The following is a 27,996-nucleotide window of genomic DNA, read 5'->3' on the forward strand; positions in this document are numbered from 1 at the left end:
CTAGATGTTGCTGTGGGGGTATTTTCTAGATGTAATTAACATTCCAATCAATAGACTCTGAGTAAAGCAGATTATCCTCCCTACTGTGGGTGATCCTTGTTTAATTAGGTGAAGGCCTTGAGAGCAAAGACAGGTTTCCTGAATAAGGTCAAATTCTCCTTGAGACTGCAACATCAACTCTTACCTGAATCTCCAGCCTGCCAGTCTGCCTTCTAGATTTCAGACTTGCAGGATTTTGCTAATCTAATACAACTGGAATTGTTGAGCTTACCTCTGAAGAGTTAGGCCATGAGAGCTGTGTTCATGTTTCTATGGGTTCCTATTGGAAGAGGTACTGGGCTGATTCCATGTGTCCCATCAGTGTGGACTATCTGGAGATCTTTCGACCATCTGCGATGGTTTAAATAGCACTTAGTGACCCTTGTCCGTGATGCTGTGGAAAAGACATTCATGTTATAAGGAGGCTGACTCAGATGGCTGGCTGCTGGGGGTGCTCAAACTATTTCGAGAGTAGCAACATGATCTTGTGCTCCTATTGAAGAATTCTCATGCAATTTTTTTTCATGATTTAACATTCACAAAGTTCTTTCATGTCTGTTAATTTATTGGTTTTCCCATAGGGCCTAACACACAATGAGGCAATTCTGGAATTGAGTCCAGAGTGTACTAATGGCAAATTAAGAACCAAATTTCAACTTTAAATTAACCTGTATTTCTCCACAATGAATTGTCCCTATGCATTTCTTTTTACAGTAGTCACTTTTATGACTAGCATATTAGTAATGTCCTATTATTACTTGGTTATTTAATTATAAATTAAAATGCATAACTCATAGGATTTTTGACCAGAACTAAGCAAGAAATTAAAATACAAATGAGAAAATAACTTAATTTGTAAATAACATTTCTCTGAAATCAATTATCTTATTTTCATAGGGCACACAATTGGAAGGAGAAATCTGTCTGTTAAATTCACCCAAAAGAACAAAAGAATTATTGGAATATTAAAAAAAAAAAAGTACCACCTCTTTAAATATTAATGAACACCAGCTTTATCATTTCTAAAGATTTTGCTTCCTGTTTTCCTATTCCAGTGAAGGGTTTTCCTGTCTCCTGTCTGGTAAAAGGACATGGGTTTGAATCTGAGATTTGAGACCATATAAATATCTGATCTGGACATTTCAAGACAATGTCATCCCTCTCCCTTCCTGTACCGTTATATTTTCTATCAACATTCTTGGTCTTGCCAGTGGAGCCACCATGTCATGTGGGCCCAGCGGCTTCACTTTGAGCTCTACAAGCAAGAGGAGTCTTTTTGGAGCCCAACACCAGTTCTCTGTTCAGATTGTCTTGCAGAGCCAAGAGCATGAGCCTCACAGGAAGTCACAGGCAGGCCAAGGCTGAGGGTATTAGCAAGCCTGCCTTGCTCTTGACATTTCAGGACAAACCTAGCAGAGCACTGCGATGAGACGTCATGTCTTTGGAAGCAGTGTTCAACCCTGCAGTGCTGTGAAGGTGTGTGGAACAGAGTCAGCCTTCCCTGAGACACAGCTGACAGCGAGGACCAAGAGCGGTCCCTAGACCAACAGCAGCAGCAGCGGCAGCAGCCCTTGGAACTTGTCAGAAATGCACATTCTCAGGTTCCACCCCAGATCGGCTGAAGCAGAATGTCCGGGAACAGGCCAAGCAATGTGTTCAGCGGTCTCTAGGGAATTCTGATGGACCCGCAAGTTTGAGGTCTACTGGTGTACAACAATTTGGATCCTCACAAAGCCAAATGCATGAACATTTTGAGGTTTTCAAAATAAGATGAAAATCACATTTTCATGGACTAGTTCCTCAGTAAAGAAGGCTCTGGTCACATAAAAAAACTGTGAGAGAGGGGTACCTGGGTGGCTCAGTCTGTTAAGCATCTGCCTTCAGCTCAGCTCATGTTCTTGAGGTCCTGGGATTGAGCCCCCCATGGGGCTTCCTGCTCAGCGGGTGTCTGCTTCTCCCTCTGCACCCCCATCCCTGCTTGTGCTTGCTCTCTCTCTCTCTCTCAAATAAATAAATAAATCTTAAAAAAAAAAACACCCCAAAAACAGTGACACACACACACACAGAGAAAGAGAGAGAGAGTGTTGTTTGGAGATAGAAGTGATAATCAGGAAGGCCCAGTTCAGGGATCTTTGAGGACCCGACTACAGGGACCCAGCGCACAGGGCCAGAGGTGATATCTGAGAACAGTCTCCATGAACTTGTGGATTCTAGATTCTTAGAATACCTTCTTTCTGGATCCCTGTGGCTTCATTGAGCAAGGATGGCACAGCCTGGGCCTTGGCACAGTGCGGCTTCAGGGTGCGAGGCTGGGGGTGCCATGGGTGGCTGTTCCTGCTTGACTAGGACTGGGGGCACTGGTGTGCCCCTCCCTATCACGAAGGACTGGGCTAGGGTTAGAGGCCTGAGTGGGACTCCCACACCCACCTCCACTGAGCTGTGTATCTTGGGCGAGTCCCATACTCTCTGGGCCATCTCGGGTTGGGGAAGGGGTTGTGATGGTGCTGAAGGCACTGGCCTCCTCCCTGCCCTTTCTGTCCTGCATGTACTGAGGACTTCAGCAGAAGATAGCCTTCTGCCTAGGACCTCTCCTACCAGAGAAGAGGTTCATGAGGTGAGTGATTTCTAGGTTTACTTCCATGCAACAGGCCAGCCTTGGCTCAGAGTCGTAAGTTTGAAGCCCCATGGCGATAGGTTTTATATAATGTTTCAAAGGGCTAGAAAACCTCCTCTGAAGATTCGTTTCTGGTGGTGGGCTTAGCAACTCTAGTTCTTCTTTCTGAATCTATTTACTTTTACAAAGAACAAATGCCCCCAAGTACAATTTGCACCCAGATTACTAGACTCTCAACTTAAACATTACCAAAAGCTATAATTTAGAAATTCTTTTATCTATCCCAAGCTAATAGCAGTTTTGCATGTCTTTATATTGTTTTCATCTGTTTCCTCAAACTCCCTCCCCTTTGGTTATTGTCTCTGGAATATGTGCGGGCTTGTTGAATTTTAGTGCTGAATTTGGGATATGGAAAAGATTACTCTTAATTATATTACTTATTTATTGGAACGTAATAATTTTTATATAGACCTTCTGTGCTACAGAAGCAGTGTGTTCTTTTGTGAGGACATTGCAGGGAGGTTGCTGAGGCGAGGATCTGAATTCAACAGGGTCTGAATCTGAAGCAGTTCTGGATTGATCTAGCCTTCAGTACCTCCAGACCAACTTCTCAAGTGCTTTCTTTTCAGCGTGAAGCATTCACACTGGCTTAGAAACCAGCCAGCTCAGGGTGTGTTTCTCCAACTCAAAGAACCAGTGGCGCCCCTTCTGAAACAATTACCACAGGGCCTCACCAAGATTTCCCTCCTAGGGGGTTAGTCCCTATTGAATTGGGTTGAGTTGATGGCACATTCTCCCTCTTGTTGGCCTAGTGATTATAATCCTGACTCTTAAACTGCACCAGGTCTAAACACACCCTTAGGGCTTTTAGAAAAAGATACAATGCCACTAAGGACTAGAAAATAAATCCTTGTCTGGTTACTACCAAGAAGAAAACAATATGCTATCACCTCGAATTTCTCACTTTGTCAATACAATTATCTGCCTCGACTTCCTCCATATTTCTTTGAGCCTGCTGGTTAATCGGGAGACAGATATCCCCAATTTTGGGCATTTGGGACAGGGTCTGGACACCGGGCACTGCTCTGCAGGAGAGAGGGACCGGCCACCTGATCTGAGGGGCTCAGTGCGAAATGAAAATGTGAGGTCCTGGGTTCAAAAATAATTAAGGATTTCAGGATGGTAACCGTAGAACATTAAACCAAACCCAGGATCCTTCTGGAAGTTCATTTAGTTCCTATATAACTGAGCAGGTCACACATTCGGGGAGGCGGCTCTGGCTCGAGGGGAGACCAGGTTCAGGAGGGAAAGCGCCCATCTCTGGCTTCAGGGCAAGCCACTTGGCTTCAACTCAGGGTCTGCTCTCAGTTCTCCCCACACAGCTAGCTGCCCCCCTCCTTTCCATCTTCGCTCACATTCGAGACTATCTCTACAGCAACCTGTATATTGCTTGCCCACTACATCACGTAAGGACGAGCCCTCAGAGGCCAGAGGAGAGCTGTCAGAGGGCAGAGCGGCTGGGGAAGGCAGCCTCCCAACTCCCCACCAAGGCTGCTCCGCTCTCCCTGAGGCAAGAGGTTCGGGGATCTCCAGCTCCATCTCCAACTATGGAGTTTCCTCTCCCTTGGAGTCTGACAAAATCCTTTATAATTCTCTTTAAATGTTCCAGGGCTTTTTTGCTTTTTCAAGCAAATGTTGTCAAAGCCTGCCAAATGCCTGAGCTCTTCCCTTCTTGTCTTCACCGTAGATGCTTCCCGGGCTCATAGCAGCAACATTCAACATTCTGGCTATCCATAGTAGCAAAACCTCTGCAGCTCTCTGGTTTTCTTTATCCTTCTGTTCTCAAAGAATTCCAAATCTTGCTCTATTGGTGTTTATGTAATTCTTCCATGATGAATCCTCTCCAAAGGGGGCCCGATATGTACTCATAATCTCGCCTATAAAAGGTTATCTGCCATTCCCACTCTTAACTGGATTTCTAGTTTCTGCTCATACAAGACACGATACAGTGATGTTCTAAGCAGGGACTCACGGTTGGCCTGGCGCTACTTTGCCAAATAATGAGAGCTTTCGGAAAATGCTGCCTCTAAACCAAAGTACTACTATGTATCCCGAAAACTGGAGATTTCCAGAAGAGAGGGGTAAGAGGCATTCGTGTAGAATTTTCCTGCCAGTGGTGGTGGCCACGAGACCATGAAGTACATGGACATTAGGAAACGGGTAGTTCAATGAAGTCTCTCTGGGCCTTACTTTGGCTGAATGGCCGTGACAGTCCCCGGTGGGAGAACCAGAAGACCTGGGTCCACTAATCCATTTTCAGCTCTTTAACTCCTCTGTGACTTTGGCCAGATCCCCAAGGCCCCAGATTTCCCCGTTGTAACCATGATAATGCTAATAGTGGGCCATTTTTTTTTTTTTCTTATCGGTATCTGAAAGAAAGGATTCTTCCTTTAAATGTGAACTTTCCCCTTTAGATCTTCTCATTGGATCCCCCACAGATTTCTTTGTTCTTTTGAAGTACAAGGCAGTGGGAGTTATCGCTGGGAATATTTTCCAAATGTGTAAGCAACTTTGGATGTAGAATTTGGGTGCATGGCTGGTTGAGGAAGAGGTTCCCTTGGAAGCCTCAGAGGGTGAGTTCCTCGTCCATGAAGCCTCCCCGTTTTGTGTCGCAGCGCCGGTGCGAGAATGTCTAGCTCCCTCCTCCATTCATTCTTCCTGCTTGTCTTGAGGTGCTCGAGGCGTGGGCCTGTGTGCTCAGCTGAAAAAGTTTGCGGATGGACTGGAGGCCCCGGGAAGATTGTTTTCTCCAGCCTCATCGTTGTTACGCAACCTCTGCTCTGATAACAAAGTTGTTGTTCTTCTCAACGAAACAGCCCTTTTGGGGTGACCGTAAGTCCACAGCCTCCTACCCTTCTCCACGGCTCCCCAGAGCATCGGTGCTCTCCAGCACCCAGGAGCAGGCATCACTCTGCCAGGCCTTTCTTCACTCCATTATGCCACCAAATACGTTTTGCTAAAACAGGGCAGTTTCGGGTTGTCTTGCCAGAAAATAAATCTCTGTTTCAGAGCTTCATAGCATTTCATCTTTCCCACGTTACTCTGAACACATGTTCCCTGGGTTTCCGTAGGCTCATCAAATAATTTCTCACAGACCCTTTCCCCTTTGTAGGAAGGCTCCTTCCTGTCTTCCGTGACATCTCTTTCTTAAGCTCTTGGCAGACTTAGGGGAACCCTCAGTTCCTGGGAAAAAGGATTATGGAGGAAAAAGACCACGGGTGGGATTTGGAATGTGCAGGTTCTGGGAACACCAACTTCTGTGACTCACTGGCCTTGAAAACTAAAGCCATCTCTGTCTCTGGTTCCTTTACTGCGAATGCGAAAAATAAAAGGCCCTTTCCCCACGGAGGCACCGTGAGGGTAACTGGAAATAATACACGTCAAAGTTGTTTTTGAATATTTTTAAACGCGTGTTTACTACGACTTTTGCTTGTTGGTTTTGTTTTAATTTTTGTTAGATTATCCCAGTTCAAGCAAATAATCCATACCTTCCTCGCAGTTTCCATTTAATTTACTGATTTGCAAAACATGCATTTACTTTCTTCTGATATTAATTGTTGTTTTCGGGCCAGGTTTTGACCTTTTATTACCCAAGGAATTTAGAGTCGGAAATAAAAGGGAAAATTATCAGGAAGAAACTTAAGTATAGTTCAAGCCCTAAAATATGCTAATTAACACATCTGTTTGCCTTTGGAACATCTGGGACAACAACTACGTACTAATTCTCTTAAAAATGATTTATTTAACCATTTGTGGAAGATTCAGGTGTGTGAATTTAATTGCACAATTAATTAATTATTGGTGAGGTCCTTTTATTCCTTCCTAGTAATCAACATAATAAAATACTGCCGTGTAAATTATGGCAGAAAAGAATTAATAAATATAACTACAGTTTTCATTTTTATTCTGAAAGTCTGTTCCAACAGTTTAGTTTTGATATTTCCCTTCCCTTTCTTTCATCCTTCTCCCTCCCTCCCTCCTTTCCTATTTTCTTTCTGTCTTTGGTTTATATAAACAAAAGACAATAATGAGAACAATGTTATATGGAAGAAGTTAATCTAAAAATATTAAGCCATGAAAAGAAGGAAACAAAGGACTGGATACCAGCGGTGAATCTGAGCTCCTTCTATAAATTAATCAGGTAAGCAGGAAAAACAACAACAAAAAAAGATGCTCGTATTGTAGATATGTGATATGGGTGGTTGTTTATAAATCACTGGCATATTCATGCCCAAAGAAGGGTTCATTCCTTCTGACATTTTGTTGTTAGAAATGTGATTCTGTTGCTAATTACTTATCTTTCAGATCAGGAATTTTCTACTTGATTTTTGCCACATGGTGAATAAACTCGTCAATTTCAGTCAATAAAATGTGAGCTTGATGTTCATATAATTTGACGAGTGGTAAATGTTGTCACCCCAAAAGAACTATTTGAAAATCACATCTACCCATCTTCTAATGTACCTGGAACCTTTATTGTCTTCCATTAATCTCTCATCTGGGGAAAGACTTCAAAGGTTTCTGGTAAAATGCAAATATGTTGGAAAAAGCATATCAGGAAATCATGTTTACCCATTAGTAATTTAACCTGAATGGGTATCTCTGTGAGACTCTAGAACTGTGAGACTCCAGAAAGCTCCAAGGTAGAGACATGGCAGCCAGCTGGGCCCAGTTGCTTTACCTTGGTGGGGAGGGGGTTTCAGTTGAGGGCCTGTGTACATTTAGAAGGAGGGTTCTCGTAGGGTAAGTCACTAGAGAAAAGCCTTCCCCTTCACAGTGTTGCTTAGAGTGATGGTACATCAATAAACATGTTTCTTTGCATTGAGTCTAGAAGAGGTATATACTTCTAAGCTCCTCTGCTGATTAACTGCAAGACCTGGACTGTTACTTTACATTTCTGAGGCTGTTTTCTCATCAGCCAGAGGTGTACGGTAGTGTCTGTTTTGATAGGTTGCCATGATGATTAAAGGTAGTAATGCTTATAAAGTACTTAGTACCTGACCTGTATTCAAGAAACATTAATCAACTGTGTGCTTACACCAGCATCTATATTGATACTTAATTTCCTGTTTCTTAAGATGCCTTAAATTGAATGTAGCAGAAAAATATAATTCAAATTTAACCATAAAGACTTAGACCTATTGGCTGATGTAAATAGAAAGCAAAATTGGGCAAGCCTTCAGGCTGGGTTGTCTCAGTGGTTTAAGAATATCACCAAAGTCCACAGAACTGTTCTTCTCTCCATCCTTCCCTTCTGCTGTTAACTTTATCCCAAGGCTGGCATTTTTGGAGTCTTGGCAGATGGCCACGAACACTTTCTGGGTTTACATGTTTTCCCCTCCAGGAAATCTCAATAGAGTGAGAAATCTCTTTCCCAGATCTTTCTGTGTCTTTGTGATCCAACTTGGTCTATACCCATCCCAGAGCTGAAAACTGTAGTTAGGGGAAGGGATTATATTGATGAAGTTGGGCCCAAGTCACATTTAGGCCTTGATGTCAGCTTCCCCCAAAACATAAAAGCTGTAAAGAGGTGATGTGGATATCCAAGCGAGGGGGCATGGATGAATGACTAACGCGTCCATTATGGTGTTAATTACAATGAAAGCACTACCAATAAATCTAATGACTGGAGAACGTTACCTACCCTCTAGCCCATTTTGGAGGAGGTAGGAGGTCTCTGAGGTCATTTAGACTTTGAGAGGCTTCATTATCACAGACCTTATTAAGACCAGGACCCAGGTGCCCTAATGTTGCACTGGATCTCTTTCCAACACATAATCCTACCTTGTCAGGTCTTCCTGCAGTGTCATCTTCTAATTTTACATTCATTTCAGCATAGTTAACAATGTCAATTTCTATAAGCAACTTAAATACCCACTAAAGGGGAAATGTAAAATATAATACAATGATGGAGATTCGTACTTGATGGGAACCTTTATATAAATACTCACCCAGCTACAGTTTCTATAAATGAAAGCTTTGTTCAGAGGAATGTGCTATCATGCCTGTACTTGTATGTGTGTGAGTGTATGCTTACATATACACTTAAATTTCTTTAAGAATACAAAAGAACCTAGATAATAGTTGCCCTGGGGGTAGAAATTGAGGGTCTGACTGAGACAAAGATATTTTCACTAATTGACTTTTTACTAGTTGATTTTTATTTATTTGTTTGTTTGAGAGAGCGAGCGAGCAGAGAGGGAGAAACAGACTCCCTGCTGAGCAGAGAACTCAAGGTGGGACTCGATCCCAGTACCCTGAGATCATGACCTGAGTTGAAGGCCGATACTTAACAGACTGAGCCACCCAGGTACCCAGATTTTTTGCTAATTGATTTTTAAAAATACAACTTAAGAAAGGGCTCAGTCTCCTTGGTTTCAGAACTTGGATAGCAAGGATTTTTTTTTTTTTTTTATCATTGTGATTTTAGGCAAGGTTCTTCATTTCTCTGAAGCTTAGCGTCCTCTTCTGCCATGAAGATAATGGGTTCAACACAAAATTTTTATGTAGATTAACTGAAAAAAATTCTTTGAAAGTGCTTTTTAAGCTCTCATGGGCTATTGTAGTGATTACCATGTTGCATTTTTCCTGATGATCCGTTCCTTCTGCTCTCCATCCCACCGCTTCAGGGATGATGTCTTTGGCATCCAAGGGTAAAGAATCTTGGAATTTCTGGGCAGCCAGGTGCCCTATCTGAGAAGAGAGATTGAGGAATTCAGAGAGGTCTACTTTGGGTCTCTCAGTCATTTCTTCCCCCCACAACTTGATGAGCATTTTAATGATACGTTACTGGACCCAGTTTTCCTGGATGCTCTCTCTTTCTTCACCTGTCCAGAGAAGATGGAGGAGTTTAACTCCACTGCAATTCATTTATTTGCTCAGCCACTAGTTACCGAGCACTGACTGTGTGTGCTAGGCTGGGTGCTTCAAGCAGTTCGCCTATCCTCTGGACTTTGAAGTAGAGCAGACTTGGCAAATTCGTATTAATCAACTATTGTGCATAGTATTAAGCATTAATTTTAAATGAAAGATGGACAGAAACTCTGACAGCTAGTGACTTCTGGGGCTGCAGTTACAATAATACCTATGAATGTCAGGTTTTAGGTCTTCACTGCTAACATCAAAACAAAGTACTTTCCAGCTCAGAGTTTGTATACACCCACACACTCATCCTGGACATATTTCCAAAATGTGACCATGGTTAAGGGGCCAGTAGGAGCCAGATATGCAGACTCTCCAAGGGTTGCATCATGACCGCTAATCTGGGTCTATGAGTTTGATCTGTTCATTGCATCTCCAGGCAGAGAGCTGTGAAAGTTAAGAAGAGAAGAACAAGTAGAGACCACTCAGAGACAAGAAAAACATCTTTTCAAGACTTAGCATTATTGCTGAGAACCTGGGAGGAGCCACAGACCATGAATCAACTTTGGGTCTTCTTTCATAAACAGATTATAATTCCTGTGCAGCAACTTCCTTTCCTCCTCAATCCTCCCCCACAAGCGCTCCCCCTCAAACTTTCCTACTCACCATAGAATTTCCCTATCAGAGAGCTTGCGTTCAAATAATTCAGGTCTGAGAAAGAAACCTCCTGTCAGAACACAAACATCACTGACAATTAGCCAGAATTCCAAGGAGAAAAAAGGGAGGCCCAGGCAAGGTAAACGCATTTGTGTTTATATAGTGTGTGATGTGTTTTGAAGTTTTCCCCAAGGAGAAAGACCCTCTCTCCTACTTCAAAAGCCATTTTCATGTTTTTGAAATTACTAGAAATTATGGGCTAAACCCCCTTCACACGTAATTTATTTCATCCAGTATCTCATATTTTGTGATAACATGCAAATACCATATGTTGCACTTTCTCTTTATGGGAGGAGGAGGGAAGGAGGGAGAACTGGAAGAATTATCACTAGGCACTGCAAAACCTTCCATTGAAATCCACATTCACCATAGTGACGTTTACTAGTTATGGCAGAGTTGATCAAGTGCAGATTTTCCTGCTGCTGAAGCTAAATTGCAAGCTGCTCATAATGCCATCAGATGCCGCTGGTTTTCTAGCCAATGAGGACTTTAAGAATGCTTCTCTCCCTCCCTGTTTTCTGTTGCCGCAGAGCCTCCCCCCCCGCCCCGTTGCCCCCACCCCTCCAGGCCCATGCTCTACAGGGTTTGAACTAGACTGACCTCACGCAGCTCTCGCCCAGAATAAATCCAGCTCCCCATCATCTCATGGGTTCCAAATACTCAAACCAGAAATCCTAATGCATTCCCAGGGCCTTCATTTTTATTTTCCCTAACAGGTATTTATTTTCTTAAATGAAATGGTCAATATTTAGGAGTATATATTATTCATAAGACTGAAAGAGGGGAAAAAAAAAAACCCATCTTGTATTCTCCTCTTCCATTTCATCAGAGGCAAAATGTTTTATGCCAGGCCAAGTGAGTCAAAAACACAAAGCTATTATTCAACTCATAGCTGCTTCAATCACTTCTTTACCAACAATGGTGAAAAGATGTGATTTTACAAGCAAACAGGAAGAAAAAGCTTGAACACACCCTGGGAGCATGTTTAAGAAGTTGATTTATGTTTCATGCTGAGTCTTACACCTGCAGTTCAAGTAAAACCCAACTTGGCTGCCCCAAAGAGTCTGGTTTATTAGGTATCAAGGAGTCGCAAGAAGCCATGTAATTAAAACTGTAATTAACTGGAAAAGGAAAGTGCCACCTGAGTTTTGAGAGGCTGTCAATTTTATTTTCATTACAGCCCTCCTGGCTCTCCTCTCAGACTCCCCCAAACCCGCCCCTTTTGCTTGATAAGAAAACAGTACATAGTCACACCTACTGCATACCTACATGTTTTTAAAAGTATTAAAGCATGTATATATGGCTACTTCTTCTGGACAAAGTCACAAGAGTTATTGCTTGTCTCAGTTTTTCTAGATCAACTTCTTCATCAGAGAAATGTTCTGGAAGTACGCTACCCAATACTGTAGCCACCAGCCAGGTAGCTATTGAGCATGTGAACTGTGCCTCGTCTGAATTAAGATGTGCCCTACATGTAAAGTACTTGTCAGAGTTTGGAGACATAGAGGAAAAAAAAAAAAAAGTAAGATCTCAGTGATATTTTAAATATTGATTACTTATTGAATGAAAATTTTTTTGAATATATGCGATTGTGTCAAACATGTTGGTTTCATTTCACCTGTTTCTTCTTATGTTTTTGGGAGTGTCTAGTAGACAATTGAGAATTACAGGCAGGGGTTGTGCGCTTCCTATCGGACAGTGCTGTTCTGGAGTTAGGGTCCTGTGTTTCCTGCTGATGTGTGGGAGAATGTGCTGGAAGTACTACTTCTTGTGCTTCCTGCCATCCCTAGGACTGTGAGGGGCTGGCAGGCAAGGAGAAATGGGAGCCTTGGTGGCAGTGTACGAAGATGCTGGAACAAGTTAATAAGGCACATGTTTATGATTGCCAGATCCTTGAACTCAATTTCTCCATAAAGAGCTCAAAGTGAGATGTCTGAGCAGCACGAAGGGAACTTCAAGGGTCCTTTCTTCTCTAACAGCCCCTTGGCCAACAGAGATTCCAACGTGCTATGAAATATGTTAGCGTCAGAACAAGGAGTGCTGGAAACTTCAAATGAAGGGACTGAAAGCGAGTTCAAAACCAACGCGTGTGCCTTAATTTGTGAATTAAAGTGCTGATAAAACCATCTTTTGAAAGGTCAATCCATTTACATTAGATTCTGTAAACATCTGTCCCACGTTATTACGCCGTCTTTCTGAACCATATCCTTTGAGGGTAATAAAGAGGTTCTGTAATAAAGACACAGTTCTACAATAGTTTTGAAGGTGGCTAGGGATGGAGGCTTTTTGGCAGTCTATAGCGGAAACAGGCAAAAAAATTTTAAAGGTCTTAGCCTTCCTTTTCTCTTTTTAAGTAATTTTTGGAGGGGGGACGGTTAGCAGAGATACAGAGTTGGGACGCATTCAGGAAAGAAAGCAGCATCTTGTTTCCCTGTTAACAATATAGTGGTGACAAACTTCTTAAAAGTGCCCAAGGAAGGTAAGAGACTGACACTGGCTTTCTTTGGGCAGAGAGGACCAACTACTGCGCCCCACCTCCTTTCCCCAGCTCAGCTACAGTTGCATATTTTTAAGTTACATTTGTTCCCAGGTAAGGGTCTCTGGAATCTTCCATTTAAGAACAGAGACGTGCTGGCACATAATTTTGGGAAGTGAGCCTGAGGTACCCAGAGCAGATGACACATGGGGCTTAGGTCCCGATTCAGCTACAAGTCAGCGGGGCACCCCGGGACCATCTGCGTTCTATAAATTACAGTAATGCCGGCACATGGAGCCTGTAAATCACCAGCGAACAGGCGTCACCTTGTGACACACGACATGAACCCTGTTGTATATTCCAATAAACTCCCATAAACCATCTGATATAAACTCCGGATTATATTTCTTTAAGGGCTGGAGTACTTAGACTTTTTTTGGCCGTCTGATTCCCTTTCTACACGAGAATTGAATACCCGCAGCGCGTTCCCTTCTCTTTCCCCCCTCACTAGGCGTGTTGCTGTTTTTCAAGTCCAGAATCTTACTTAGTGGTTGACATGTGCAATTTGGTGAACTTTAAAGGACTGATCTTTTCTCCCTCCTTCGCCTTCTTTAATAAACTTGTTTCTTTCAGCACAACTGTGAATGTCAAAGTCTTGTGGTTACTACACAAGGAAAATACGATTTATAAACAGCAAATTAATGGCCAAATTGTCAGTAACCTACTTCACTGAATATAAATAAACGTGTATCATAAAGGGTCATGTCGTTAATACGGCTTTGCTGGCTTTCTGGCAACCTCCACAGCTGCCTTCTACAATAGTTTTTTTGTGTGCTGGAGTATGAGGAGGAAGAAAAATTGGAGTGGAGATAGCATTCAATTCCATTTATGGCTCATCCATAAATGTCTCTGAGCGGCTGTGCCTGCTTGGAACACGGTGTTGTCCTAGTTGTGGAGCTCTTCCTCCATCTTTAGGGAAATCCCTTTTGAGGAGTCACTTCTTGAAGTTTGTCATAGCCGACTTGCTGGCGCAGTCACGGAAGTGAGAAAGTCCTTCACAAGACACCCAGCTTTGCTTCTGTTAGGAAAGATGGTAATATAAACAAACAAACAAACAAACAAACAAAAAAACAGTAACAAGGACAAAATCTAAATTTCTAGCTTTCATTATGAAAGTATTTTGTCTCTTAAGAAAGTTCTTCTGGTTCAGTGTCTTCAATGCGGCAATAAAGTATCTAGTTTATGTCACTTTTTATAGATGTATAGGTAGAAAAGAAAGGGATAGATCACTACTATCCTGTGCAGCATTTAAACTAGACATAAAATGGCTCAAAATTCAAGAATTCAAAAATTTCGGTAGCTTCTTAAGGAGTTAAAGGGTGAGATAATTAAGAATGCATTTCATTGGTCTGACATATCTTACTCAAGTTTACCTGAAAGCTAGGTTACATTTCCATGTTCATTGTTGGAAAAAATGCTTTAACATTATTTTATATACATACAAGCCTACATAAAGAAAACACAGTGCTATTTTTATTTACGGTTGTAGAGGATTCATGTACTCAATGGAAATTAGATAAATTGCTTCAAAGTTATGGGAGTTCTTTGGGATATATAAACATACTGAATGTGCATAAAGTTTAAATACTCAGGTTCTGCTGAGAAAGGTCCCTGAAGCTGAACATAATTGCTTTGTTGGAAAAGAGGTAAAACTAAATTTTGCTAAGACACACAGCACCACTACTGTGAATTCAAAAAATACAACTTTCAGGGACTTCTAAATACATTGAAATATTCTTTAATTAATGCAGTTGATCCTGTAATTTTAGGGATTTATTGATACTGGCAGAAACATTTGCAAATACCTTAGAACACTTCATGACATGTTATGCATCTCAAAGGATTTCATTCACTTTCTTTTTCTTTTTTAGCTGCAATCAATAATTTCTTTCAAAACCCTTAATATGCTAAGATAGAGTATAGTTAAAAGATTGTTGGAAATTCTCAAAATGAGGATTTATGAAAATAAATATGAACAACGATGATCTTTGTAGCATTACGTTATTTTCTTCCATTCACATAATTTTGAACAAGTTCTGCCTCTGTTTTCCATTACACCTAAATAGTTCTCATTTTTATGCAACACTGAGATATTAATGTGGGTGCATCAAATCAGAGTTTGGGTTCTTTGAACCTATCAAACTATTTTTTTCCCAAATATCTGGGGTTTGATAAAACCCCAAATGCATACTAGAAGCACTTTTTCCATTAATTATTAAACCCATATGCATTTTGAGGAAAATTTGATCCATATGGGTTCTGGTCCATTTATGCTTTACTCATCAAAATACTTTTTCTTAAAGTCCATGTCCAAGAAATCTTTTGAGCCCCGTTAAGTTTTTTGAGGTTTGCCAAGAACAAACCAAGTTGAACATCGAAAGATTCAAGTTGGTTTGTAACCCTATACCTATGGAGCATTAGTGGGTTCTAAACTTGGAGTGAACACACGCTCTTATCCCTAATAGGTAGTTGGATGTACCTCCAGAGGGAAGCTGAAGGCCTGGTACAGAAAGCAAAAGTTAGACATACGTCAACATAGGCACCAGATAATCCTAGAATGCATCGTAATTCATTAAAATTTTACTTTGATTATATGATTTTTGGTACATAGATCTCTTGGTAGGGAAAAATGGGAATGTAGCCCATGATTTTTTTACTTTTATATCTCTTCCTTTCCAAATGTCTACTTGGGAAGTGAGTTTTTTGTCGTTCGTTTCATTGTCATTGTGTGTTTTGTGTCTTTTGCCTTTTCTCCCCCTGCAACTAACAGGCTAAGTCAAATGAAGCCATAGGTGAATGTAGATTGGATGTTAAGGCACCACTCTTTGATGAGACTGGGTTGTTAATCTCAAAAATCCAGAAAAGGACAGTCAAAAGATGGTTATAAGTAAAATAATATACTCTCTCAAGAATTCAGGGAAAAGACAATCTAACACTTGGAGTTTTGCCAAGAAAGAGTCCTTATCTTCTAAGGGGGGCTGGAGGGCTCAGTCGGTTAAGCTGTCTGCCTTCAGCTCAGGTCAGGGTCTTGGGATCAAGCCCTGTCCTGGCTCCCTGCTCAGTGGGGACCCCGCTTCTCCTTCTGCCTCTCCCTCCCGTTCCTGCTCTCTCTCTTTCTCAAATAAAAAAATAAAATCTTAAAAAAAAAAAAAAAGAGATAGAAAGAGAGAGACATCTTATCTTCTAGAGATCTCTATTGAAATATATGCAGATGACATGACATGATTTCTGGGATTTACTTCAAATTTCAGCTGGAGGTAAAGATACAGATGGAGATATAGATAAAGGAAGATAACTGTCATTGCTGGAGACTGGGCATCTTGATGTTCATTACAGCATTCTGTTTTCTTTAGTTTGTGCATTGGTAATCTCCTAGGCCTTCCATACATGCTTTGGGTTCGCTTTAGCCATTGTCACAGTAGTCCCAGGAGCAGTACCAGGCTTCAGCTGAACCACACATCTGTAGATGTTATAGAGAACATCTACAGAAACCTTGCACATCACTCTGATGCATGAACAAATTTGAAGGTGTGAGAAAGTTCACACTCCATGGGATAATTCTTTACTAATGGGGGACAAAACTGCTGGATGATTTCAGAGTGCATCTTACATGGAAATTCAGAGGGTTCCTAATGGACCCCCTAGTGTGATCCATTTGATAACACACCCTGGATGGGTCTTTTCTTCTTCCTTGTTATGCTTGTTTTGGAATCTTTCTCCTGTACCTTGTGATTATCTTCTTAAAGAAACCTTCTGGGTCAAATCCTTATAGTAATTTCAAAACGCACATGGTCTTATAGCCTAAGTAAGCCCTTATCTCTCGGGCTAAAGATATTGGTTTGAAATTTTTCATAATAAAAAGTTTTGTAAAAGTTTTTACCTTTTTTCTCTCTATATAATAAAATCTAAATTTTATTTTATTTAAAAATGCATGAATAAGTTCTTCTTTAACAGTTGGAATTTTGTATGGGTACTGTTTTATGATTTAAAGCCTTTTATTGATTATCCAATCATAAATATACACATAAATTGAAGCTTTATTATTGTTTTTTCAAATGTCCTATAATCATAGGGTTTTAAGCATTAAAATATTTATTCTGAGTTAACATTACAAATACCTGTGGTATTTAACTGATTGAAAATAATTAGAATATATTTTAAAGCTTAAAATATTATTAAAGGTGAGAGTAAAATTTATTGGAAACATCTCTTAATGAAATGGATAGAGCTTTTTTCCAATTTGTTTATATATTATAGAATATTATTACAGAATGATGAAGATTTCATCTTATTCTTATTTTTCATGATAATAAATGTAAATTCTGAAAAAACTTGTTTGCATAAACAAGTAGGTGCATATAGAGAGAATTTTGTAATGGTGTCCATTCAGTTCCTTGAAATTATTCTGAGTTACATTGAAAATTATATTGTGATTTATCATCAAAAATTATTTCTATCTGATAACTTGATTAGTTGTTCCCACAATTTCCTTGATAACAAAAAGTTGGAAATCAACTTTCTCACAAAAGGACTTGTTAGGGTCCTTCACCAATATCTTGAATCATCTGTCTGTTTTGGCAATGTACCCTCAAGGAATGTACCATAAAAGAATAAAATGAATGAAAGAGATGCCATTTTTTTTTAAACAAAGTAAACAATTTTAAAAGGGGTGATTGTTTATGTTTTTGTCACACACATTTTTATTTAAATTGAGATATAATTCATATATCATAAAATTCACCCTTTAAAGTGGGTGGGTTCAGTGGGTTTTAGTAAATTCACAAAGTTTCACAGCCATTATCACTCTATAATTCCAGAATATTTTCGTCACTCCCAGAAGAAACTCTGTTACTATTAGCAGCCACACACATTCCTCGCTCAACCAAGCCTCTGAAAGCCATTAATCTACTTTCTGTCCACGTGAGCTACTTATCCTAGCCATTTAATGTAAATGGAATCTTACAATATGCGGTTTCTTATGTCTGATTTCTTAAACTAAACTTAGTGCAAAATGTTCAAGGTTCATCCATCCGGTGGCATGTGTCAGTATTTTATTCACTTATGCCATATTACGCTCTATGTATACACAATATTTTCTTTAATCTTTCATTATTTGATGTTTGTATTGTTTGTATTGTATTATTTGATGTTTGGGTGTTTGTATTGTTTCTACTTCCTAGCTATTATTAAAAATGCTATTATGAACATTGATGTGCTTTGTGTAGACATGTTTCAGTTCTCTTGTGTATATGTGGAAGAAGCTGCAGGTACAACAGTGAAAAACATGATCTCTGCTTTGTTGGAGTTTATAGTTCCAGGATGATAAAGGATGGGAAACAAACAAACAACAAACAAACAAATCCTTATTCTTGGCCAGGATGATATTTTTTATATATCTCTGTAATACCATCTTTAATATCTGGTATAATGTCTTAAATGTATTTAATACACAATAAAGGTGGGGGGGCTGGGTGGCTCAGGAGGTTAAACCTCTGCCTTCAGCTCAGGTCATAATCTCAGGGTCCTGGGATCGAGCCCCGCATCCGGCTCTCTGCTCAGCAGGGAGCCTGCTTCCCCCCACTCTCTCTGCCTGCCTCTCTGCCTACTTGTGATCTCCGTCTGTCAAATAAATAAAAATTCTTAAAATTCACAATAAAGATGGAATAATTTATTTTTATATGGTTGCTGCCCTATAACTTGGTTGGGAAGATTAGGTTATGCATACAGAGTAAGGTGAGATGTATACAAGAAAAAAATGATTTTATAGGTTTCCTCCTATTGTAGGGGAAAGGGATGTGTGAGAGTTTGAAAACCTAGTCCTCCAAGCTTGATGCTTAAAGACAGAGAAAACCTCAAACAATGCACCTTTTCCACAAAGCTGCCCGTTGTACCTATTTATGTGTGTTCTGCCCAGCATTTCTCAAACTGTCGTATGTAGAAAAATCATCTGGGGATCTTTTTTAAATGCAGATTTTGATTCCATAGGTCTGAGGGTCCAGAATCCTCCATTTCTAGTAAACTTCTACAAGATGCCTATGCTGCTTCAGACCATATATCAAGTGGCAGGGCTCTATACCCCTTTTTTTTTCAAAAGCAAAGAAACAAGAGATATGAATGAGATATGATGAATTAGACAGGGAAAATTCCCTCCAGATTTTCAGAGGTAACTGAATGGCTGCAGAATTGTTTGTTGATGAGAAGGCCTAGAAAAATCACTGGAGTCTTCATACAACCCACCGCATCCTATGAGAAAACCAGCAGAGAGGGAATAAGGGAACTCTTATCTTCCTGAATGATGTCATTTATGCTGAAACTTAATTATAAGCGAACATCCATCTTTCCTGTCAAACAATGCAGTGTACATAGGCCAAATCATTTTTAATGTAAATATAAATGGTTCTTGTGTGTAGCCGCTGGGGAGATGGCTAATACGGGGGAGGAGGAGGAGCATGGAAAGCTAATTCTACTTCGTGAAGGAAAAATTGTCTCAGTGTCTTGATATTCTGTAACTATTAGGAAAAGGAAAATCCCCATAAATGTTGGTAATAGGGAATTGGCTTGCCAGTGTCCAAAATGCAGAGATTTATCTTGAACATTTTTACTTTATTTCTGCTTTCCAGTCAGATAGTCAACCTATAAATATGTGCTTTTCCTATCAGCATGATAGTTTGTTTCTTTTTTCATTTATATGGTTGAGTTTTCTGGCACATTTCTGTTCCCACAAACATTTCTCTAGAGTTTCATATATAAAGAAGCTTTAAGTAAAAGACGAATTTGGTAAAAACCAAAAATTACTCATTGAAACTAGTATACTATGTTGTGAAATCAGAAAATATAGAAACCATAAGCTCCTCTTATTGGTATATAAACTCATGTATTTGGGACCGTTGCACAACTGAAACTGTCCAATTTCAAAGGCTTGTAAAGTACCAGATAACTCTGTGAATCTTGATGGGAAAAATAGACAACCCAAGTCCCACAGCATATTGGGCATGAGTCAAGCAAGAAGGTGATTCTGGGGAAGTAAGAGGATACATACTAACCAAGCAGTGCGGGTGGGATGAAAAATATCTGTGGTCTTCTACACATGCATGTATAGAGTACAAATTTACCCACTATAGGCAAAAACATCTAGGCAATTTTGGAATAGAGTTCTAAAATCAACGATTACTTACATGGACTATTTTTTGTGCCTGCTAATGTGTGTAGGACTGTATTAGGTGATATGAAGAGGTGTAGGGCATTGTTTCTACAGTCAGTAAATGACAGCAAACCCTGGCAAGTATACTCATACATAGACACTAAAATATCACTCATGTTGTAAGGTAATGCTCATTTGAAAGCAGGATGGGAAAAAATAAAGTGAGGACTGCCTTCTGCCTTCTGTCCGTGATGCTTAGGAGACTTCTAGGTCATGATCTGGGTCCATGGGACTCTGGAATTGTCCATTCCAATGACCCTGGGCTGGATCCCAGGGTTGTGCATTGGGGACATCTTGTTGCTGCAGGGCAGACTTAGGCTACCTCACTGCTTTCCATTTGCATGGTTAACTCTCATGAGTCCATAAGGCCACTTTAGACATAGGGATCCCAAGATGATTTCTGACAAGTGTTGTGAAGCCATCTGGAGGGAGCTGTGTGCTCTTGACAAAAAGGGTCATTGTGTTGCCCAGGGCATACTTAGGCTTCTTTACCTCAACAGACTTCTAAGTTGTGATGAAAAATTGGAATTAGAACTCAAACTTGGGACTCTTACTTCCAGTATTATTTCTCTGTTTACACATTTTATTCACTGTACGTTTTCATTTTCCACCCCCAAAATAAAGTATTACATTTTTTTTTTTTTTTGAGCAAGCACTGAAGTAGAAAGAAAGAACAGGAACAATTGTCCTCCCACCAACTCTGACCATTTGTTTCAAACTCTTAATGCCACTCATTCCCCCACTTTTTTTAGTTTGAAGAGAATCAGAAAGGGGAGAGGAAAGAGGGAGAGGGAGAGGGACAAAGAGAAAAGTTTCCTCTGGAGTTGGTTGTATCCAACCAACCTACTCCTCAGGGAGTAAAGGCAGAGCTGTTTGTTGGAACAGGAATAAGAGAAGGATACACCTGTAACTATTATACAGACATATACGTACAGCAATTGTCTGTCTGTCTATCTATCTATCTGTCTGTCTGTCTAACTATCATCATTCCATCCACCCACCCATCCACCCATGTATCTGGCTCTTCATTCTTGCTTCCTAGATGACCTAGAATTAAGATGATCTCCTCCTTACAGTGCCTGAAGCAGAAATCGGTGGTAGTAGTCCATACTTCATGCTGGGTACATGTTGTCTGACTCAGTTTTGTGGTTTGGAAAAAGATCCTTCTTCTTCAGTGACTTTCTAGAAGTGACCTGAAAGAAAAAGCTTCAATAGTTTCCACAGTGGCCCTGTCGCTGGCACCAATGCCCACACAGCTGTCAGCAGCTAATGAGTGTGGTGAAGAGGTGAGGAGGTGGTGGCGGTCAGCTTCCTTGGTGATCTATTCATCATGTTTCTATAATCATGGCTGTGTGTCGAAGCTTTGGTTTTTATTACCCTATTTTTGTATAAGCTGGGTTTCTAGCTGAAAATGTCTATCTTGTTCTTCTGTTATGAATCCACTAAATCTGAACTTAGTGGCCTCTCCATAAGGATAAGCTTTCTCCAGCATTGTCAAAGTGGCCTTGTGAGAGGAGATGTATTTTGGACCATGTAACCCCGGTATCATTTGAGAATACATTACTCCAGTCCTCTTAGACCCTAGAGTAATAGAAATTTTTAAAAAGAAAGAAGATGAAACCAAAATTTTCATTACATCTCTTTTAAGGGAAATCACAACAGCAAATTAATTGCACCAGTTAGTCAATAAAAAATAACTACCTATAAAAGGCTGTTTAAGCTTGGGATGAGTTAAGAAAATACTTAGGATGAAGTCATTGCCCACAGTGGAGCGGGAGATGTGCTCAGCGTTGTCACAGGTAAGCTACCAAAAGTAAACGTGTTTTTCCAGGTGGAGAAATAAAATGTTTGTATGTTAGAGGAGTTTTGGGAGATTTTGAGGGCAAATATGTGATCTGTACCTTTATTCAAATATAACATTTCTTGAGCACAGATCCATTAATATGTGTGCTTTGGAAAAAATACTGGCAATAGAAGGAATGGAAAGGGAAGCATGCTATTGTGTTTCACAGAATCTAAGATAGCTTTGATTGTAAGATGCACCATTATTTTATGTACTACTAAGAAAGAAAAAGCATTGCTAATTAAATTATGTCATGCCATTGATTGGAAGATGCAGTCCAATTTCACAGATGTTAAAGTGTAAAAAACAAATGCAAGTCTTAGACTTGATAGCATTCAGTGTATCTCCTGTTTCAAAGATATACAACACATTTTAATAGCTCTGAGAAGTCCCATAGGGGAAAAAAAATCTGTTTTACTCAGCTTTCCCCCAATTTTCTAACTTAAAGTGTTTTCATTGGGCAAATATCTTTATGAGCTCATGCGTTAAAACGTAGTTGATCTCCCTGATATGAGGAAGTGGTGACGCAACATGGGGGCTTAAGTGGGTAGGAGAAGAATGAATGAAACAAGATGGGATTGGGAGGGAGACAAACCATAAGTGACTCTTAATCTCACAAAACAAACTGAGGGTTGCTGGGGGGAGGGGGTTTGGGAGAACGGGGTGGGATTATGGACATTGGGGAGGGTATGTGCTTTGGTGAGTGTTGTGAAGTGTGTAAACCTGGTAATTCACAGACCTGTACCCCTGGGGATAAAAATATATGTTTATAAAAAATAAAAAATTAAAAAAAAACGTAGTTGATGGATTTTAATTCATCACGGTTCTAATACTATTGAACTTCAACTTGTTGAATCTCTGGCTACAAGACTCTCTTCCAGTTTTGTCTTGAGTCCTTTGGGCATGGTTGCTAATTGTGGAGAACTGTCTTGCTTTCTGTATATCAAGTTTCTGATCTGATCTTCTGTATTTCCTTCCATGTTCCTGGAATCAGTCATTTTAAAAGTTTACTCTTCAAGATTTCAAAAAATTTTTTTAACTAAAAAAAATTCTAATTTTTTTTTTTAGTTTATCATCTCATTTCTGAGTTTTGATTCTGGCTTATGTTTTTCTTTCATGCCTTTTCTTTCATTTCCTTAATGTCTTTTAGTTCACTTAGGAATAGGATACTACAGTTCTGATCTATATTTTGAATATGTCTTTCTGGCATGCTTTTATTTTCTGCAATAGTAATACTCTGCTGTTCTTTTTCTGATATTAACTTTATGTAGAATATTTTTCTGTGGATCTTTTTAATGTGAAATTAGTTTTATAAGGCGGCTTGATTCAGAGAGCTTTTCAAGCTTCACAGATCCATCTTTGCTGTTGTTTTTATGTAGTTTTAAAAAATATGGTGGCTGTCTTCAAAGATTCCTGCTTACCTCCCCATTTTTACCTATACCACATTTTCTTCCTCTCTATCATTCCTGACATGCTCAAATTCGATTCTACTTCTCGACCCTTCAGTATGGGGTTCTGTCTGGGAAGGAAGTCATGAAAAGTCAGTTTCAAGACTGTTTAAGTGGGAAAAATCCTTCCCAGATCCAGCTGCTGTTCTCATATTAGCTCTGTGCACTTTTCTGTGAATACCTAGTCACCGTTTCAGCTTTCTCTTCACCCCATTGCTTCCTCCTGCTTTTACCTGCATAGATATGATACCATGCTGTTCTGTACCTGTTGGTGGTTTATCTCTACATGCTTCTATTTTGAGTTTTATGGGAATACTTTACTATCTAGTTTTGTTCTTACTTTATGAGTTTGGGTTTTGCTGTTTAATCGGTCTGCCAATATTTTAGGGATTATGCAAGATCTAGCAGCTAGGCTGCTACTACCACTGTCCTATTTCTAGAATCCTCTGGAATACCCTTTTAATGGCATAACCATTTCGGTCTTATGGAGTCATAATCTGCAGAGTCTTGGTTTGATAAATGCTATCCTGATCTATTAGGACCATTAATGTTGGCTTAGGGGTATTCTACTCAGTGCTTGAGAAAAAATCATTATCTTCTAGTTTGATTAAAATCTCTAATGTCAATCATAATAGTGATTATAACTTCTTCATACTATAAATAGCTTTTCCATTTATAGAATACTTGTGCAACCATTATTTTAGTTAATCCTACTAACAGTCCTGTAAAGTGCATAGACCAAGTAATGCTTATTTTGGAGACGAAGATTTGGAAACTCAGAAAAGTTAATTACCTTCTCCAAGTTTGCACAGCTGGGAGGTGGCACAGCTGAGAATTCTCCCTGTCATTCAGTGTCATAGTCACAATTCATGCTATTAACCTAATCAAGCAAAGAGGCTGAGATCTTCTGCCTTGTGTATGAACACATCTGCATGAAACAGGGATCTTTGATCTTTGCTCTGAAAAGGATAGAAACTTCTGCTCAAGAGAGATGTTCTGGGGGGAGATTCTAGACAAAAATTCAACTAAATACTACCTTAGTCTGTTCAGGCTGCTATAACAAAAATACCATAGACTGGGTGACTTTGCCAACAAACGTTTATTTCTCATAGTTCTGGAGACTGGGAACTCCAAGGTCAATTGCCTGCAGATTCAGTGTCTGGTGAGAGCCTACTTCCTGATTCAAAGATGGCTGTCTTCTTTCTGTGTCCTTAAATGGCAGAATGGGAGCAAAAGAACTCTCTGAGGTCTCTTTTATAAGGGCACTAATCTCTTCCCATAGGTCAAATGCCATCACCCTGAGGGCTAGACTTCAACATATGACTTTTGAATGAGGCACAAAACTTCAGTCTATAGCACATATATAAGCTTTTGCCTCATACCGACCACTGAATGGAACCTCTCATGTTGGTGTGTTGGACTTTTCCACATAAGTCTCAGATGTTGCTTTGATATAGAGCAGGACAGACTTAATGGTCTGACCAGTGCCTCTATTTTCCGGGATCTTAATCTGAACAGAGGTTAGAGCTATCTCCTTAAATATGGAAGAAATTCCATGCCCTTCTTACCACATTAGCCCCAAGGGAGAAGAGAGGGAGAGCTGGGACAAAGAACAATAGTCAAATGTGGGGTTTTAATGGGTGTGTGCCACAGGTACTCTTGAGATGTAAAGATCTTTTCTAGTCACACTGGAAGACTCTTCACCCCATCCCTACCTTCCACTCCCCCCCACATCCCCCTGCCCCTTGGTGCTGGGACATAGCAGTGCTATTGGTCTAGATCCACATCAGGGACTTTCCTCTTTGGAGTTGGGGTGGGGAGCAGTGACGAGGGTGGAAAGTGGTGAGGGAAATTCAAGATGAAGGGAAATTCAAGCTTTGACTTTTGTCTATTAGAGAAAGGAAGTTAGACTAACTGGAAAATCATTTAGAAGTGGGAAGAAGTCATGTCCTTCTCTTTTTCAAATGTGTGTGTTTCCTTCTTCATATGAAGCTTTCTCCCCAAGGCTCTCCAGCACCCTTCCAGCCTTATGACTTTCCTAATGCTCTGATTTCTAAGGATCATGGACACCTTTCTAACTCCAGACACCTATTTGTCATTTCTCCTCTTTCACCTGTTCTTACACACACATTCATGTTTCTGTCAAAGAAATGCAAAGTTGCCTCTTTTCATGACACTTCTAAGGAAAGTATTAGCTGCTTGAGGCAAAGGCTGATTGCTACTTCCCTTTTTATTGGCTCAAGACCTAGTAAAGAGCTTTCCACACATTACTAGCTAAAAAGTGATATTGGTTGATGAGATTTATAGGTAAATATACATCAATTTCTAGAAAAAAAGGGAAACAACTTTTCTTTCCTGAAATTTCACCTGTAGGACTCAACAACCATCATGGTTCTGAAAAGAAAGCAATATTTGAAGGGAGAAGCAAGGTACAGGTGTTTTTGTTTGTTTGTTTGTTTTGTTTTGTTTTATGTTTTTTTAAGGCAGTAGGGTGACATAAGAGAACATGAGAAGCTGGGCAGACCCATGGCCATATCTCAGATTTGAATATTAAGCTGTATTTCTTACCAAGAGCAAGGATCAACAAACTAAAGCCCATGGACCAAATATAACCAGTTTCCAGTTTTGTTTTGTTTTTCTTTTTAAATAAGCTCTATACCCAGCATAGAGTTCAATGAAGGGCTTGAACTCACAACCCTGAGATCTTGACCTGAGCTGAGATCAAGAGCTGGATGCCTAACCAACTGCCCTGAGTCTCCCAGGGCAACCACCCTGAGTCTCCAGTTTTTATAAATAAAGTTTTATTGAAACAGAGTCATACTCCTTTGTTTACATATTGTTTATGGCTGCTTTCATACTACAGTGGCTGAATTGGATATTTGTAGCAGAGACCTCATGGCCTGCACAGCCAAATAAATTAACCATCTAGCTCTTTACAGAGAAAGTTTGCTGATCCCTGTCCCAGAGAGAGAGCACTTGCATATACTAAAACTGGAGGGAGTCTTTCCTGTTTGGATTTAACTTCTTTTCTTTCCCTGCTCTGCTTTCAATGTCAAGGGGAGGTTATAATGATACTTCATGGGCCCCAGTGCTCTCCATTCTCTCCTGGAAAATCAAGGAAAAAAAAAAAAAAGAGAGAGAGAGAGAGAAAATAAAAGAAAGAAGAAGGAAGGAGAAGAAGTTCATAGCAGAACCTTTCTACTCTTTGGAAACTCACATAGGCTATTGCCCCTAATTCCTTGGCAAGTAGAATGTGAAGGTGATGCTAGAATAATATGTTAAATATATCTTCCTTTTCTGGAAAAACAGCCTTTTAGGTATAGCACTGCTCATACCCATTGTACATCTATCTCATTAAAGGTTATATTGCTTTAAAATGAGCTTCTGGTTGAGATAATAGTATTGGATCAAGATTTAGTTTATATTGAAACAGTTTGATTGGAATATCATAGTATGAGGAAGCAAGGAAAAGGCCAAATGTGCTTACATTAGATGTAATTTAGTAAAAATGGAAAGTTCAGGCGTTTCTGGCATATAGAGAACATTTATAGCATTTTGGCTTTTCACATTCATCTTTTAAAGTTCCCAGTTACAACATTTTCTTTTCTTGGCTCCTTAAAAATAATGAATAATTTTTCTCTGTGCCCATAGCTTGAAATATTTTGGTATATGTTAATTCAGAAGATAAAATTTCTTTTGGAAATGTTCACTTTAGCCTGAATATTAAAAATGGAAAGTCTACTAGCTATAATTCTAAAATTACCAGTAACATTGGTTTCATATTATGAAATTGTTTTGAGAACCTTATTCAGGGGTCTGGAAGTAGTAACCATCCAATCAGAGTATCAACGCCAGACTTGGGTTCTGATTTAAGGAGTGTCTCCATCTGCCCACACTTTTTCATCAGCATTAGCCCTGTGCTTTAGTAAGCACCAAAAATTAACCTGCTAAAAGCCATGCCTACCCTACAGCTTGTGAGGAATACATTTCTGGGGACTGTTAAGATGATGTATTTCAGTGTCTAGTGTCTGCAAAATATTTGTCTTTTTCTACTTATAGGCAGTTGATAGGTTATTTCCTTGCCTCCTTTATGTTAGGATTGGCCTTTTCTCTAACCACTGAAATGTGAGAGGAAGTTTTGAATATCATTTCTGGTTGTAAGTTTTAAGAGCCCGCACAAGAATCACCACTATCACTTCCTCTTTTCCTGAGCTTTAGCCATCAGCAACATTTAATATAATGTGGGCTTTGCACATCTGGGTTCCAGAGTTGGATGATATAGAGATGAGGACTCAGCCAGCCTGTGAAGGATATGTAGTCAGTGCAGGAATTACACCTTTGTGTTTTAAGCCACAGGGATATATGGTCTCTTTTGTTACTGCAGCATAACCCGGACTTTCCTGATTGATTCAGTATATCTGGGATAGCTTTAAAAAAATAATTGGAATTTGCCATAGTGAGGGTTGGTCCTATGGGGAAATAATCATTTATTTAAAAAAAATAACTTACATGAATGTTTGCTATAAGATTGTAGTCAGTGATTTCATATTAGTATGCCTCTGTGACACAATATCCAATTTCTACTGTCTGCTCACCTTTGCTGTTGCTGTTGCTCCTTATTTATGTTATTCCCAAGAAAGAAGATATTTGAAGTCCAGCTCTCAATCAGCATCCCCT

The 27,996-nt window shown here is 39.8% G+C and overlaps 1 long non-coding RNA gene across 1 annotated transcript; it reads right to left on the reverse strand.

Moving 5' to 3' along the window:
- Positions 1 to 277: 277 nt before the first annotated feature.
- LOC101685836 lies at positions 278 to 27,996 on the reverse strand. The gene is made up of 5 exons (XR_001177806.1): positions 27,915 to 27,996; positions 21,103 to 21,221; positions 13,493 to 13,845; positions 9,287 to 9,406; positions 278 to 433 (listed from the first exon to the last, which is right to left on the reverse strand). It is a non-coding gene; the product is annotated as an uncharacterized LOC101685836 (long non-coding RNA).

Source organism: Mustela putorius, unplaced genomic scaffold (genome assembly GCF_011764305.1).
Source record: "Mustela putorius furo isolate JIRA1106 unplaced genomic scaffold, ASM1176430v1.1 tig00000224_pilon_pilon_pilon, whole genome shotgun sequence".
NCBI lineage: Eukaryota > Metazoa > Chordata > Mammalia > Carnivora > Mustelidae > Mustela > Mustela putorius.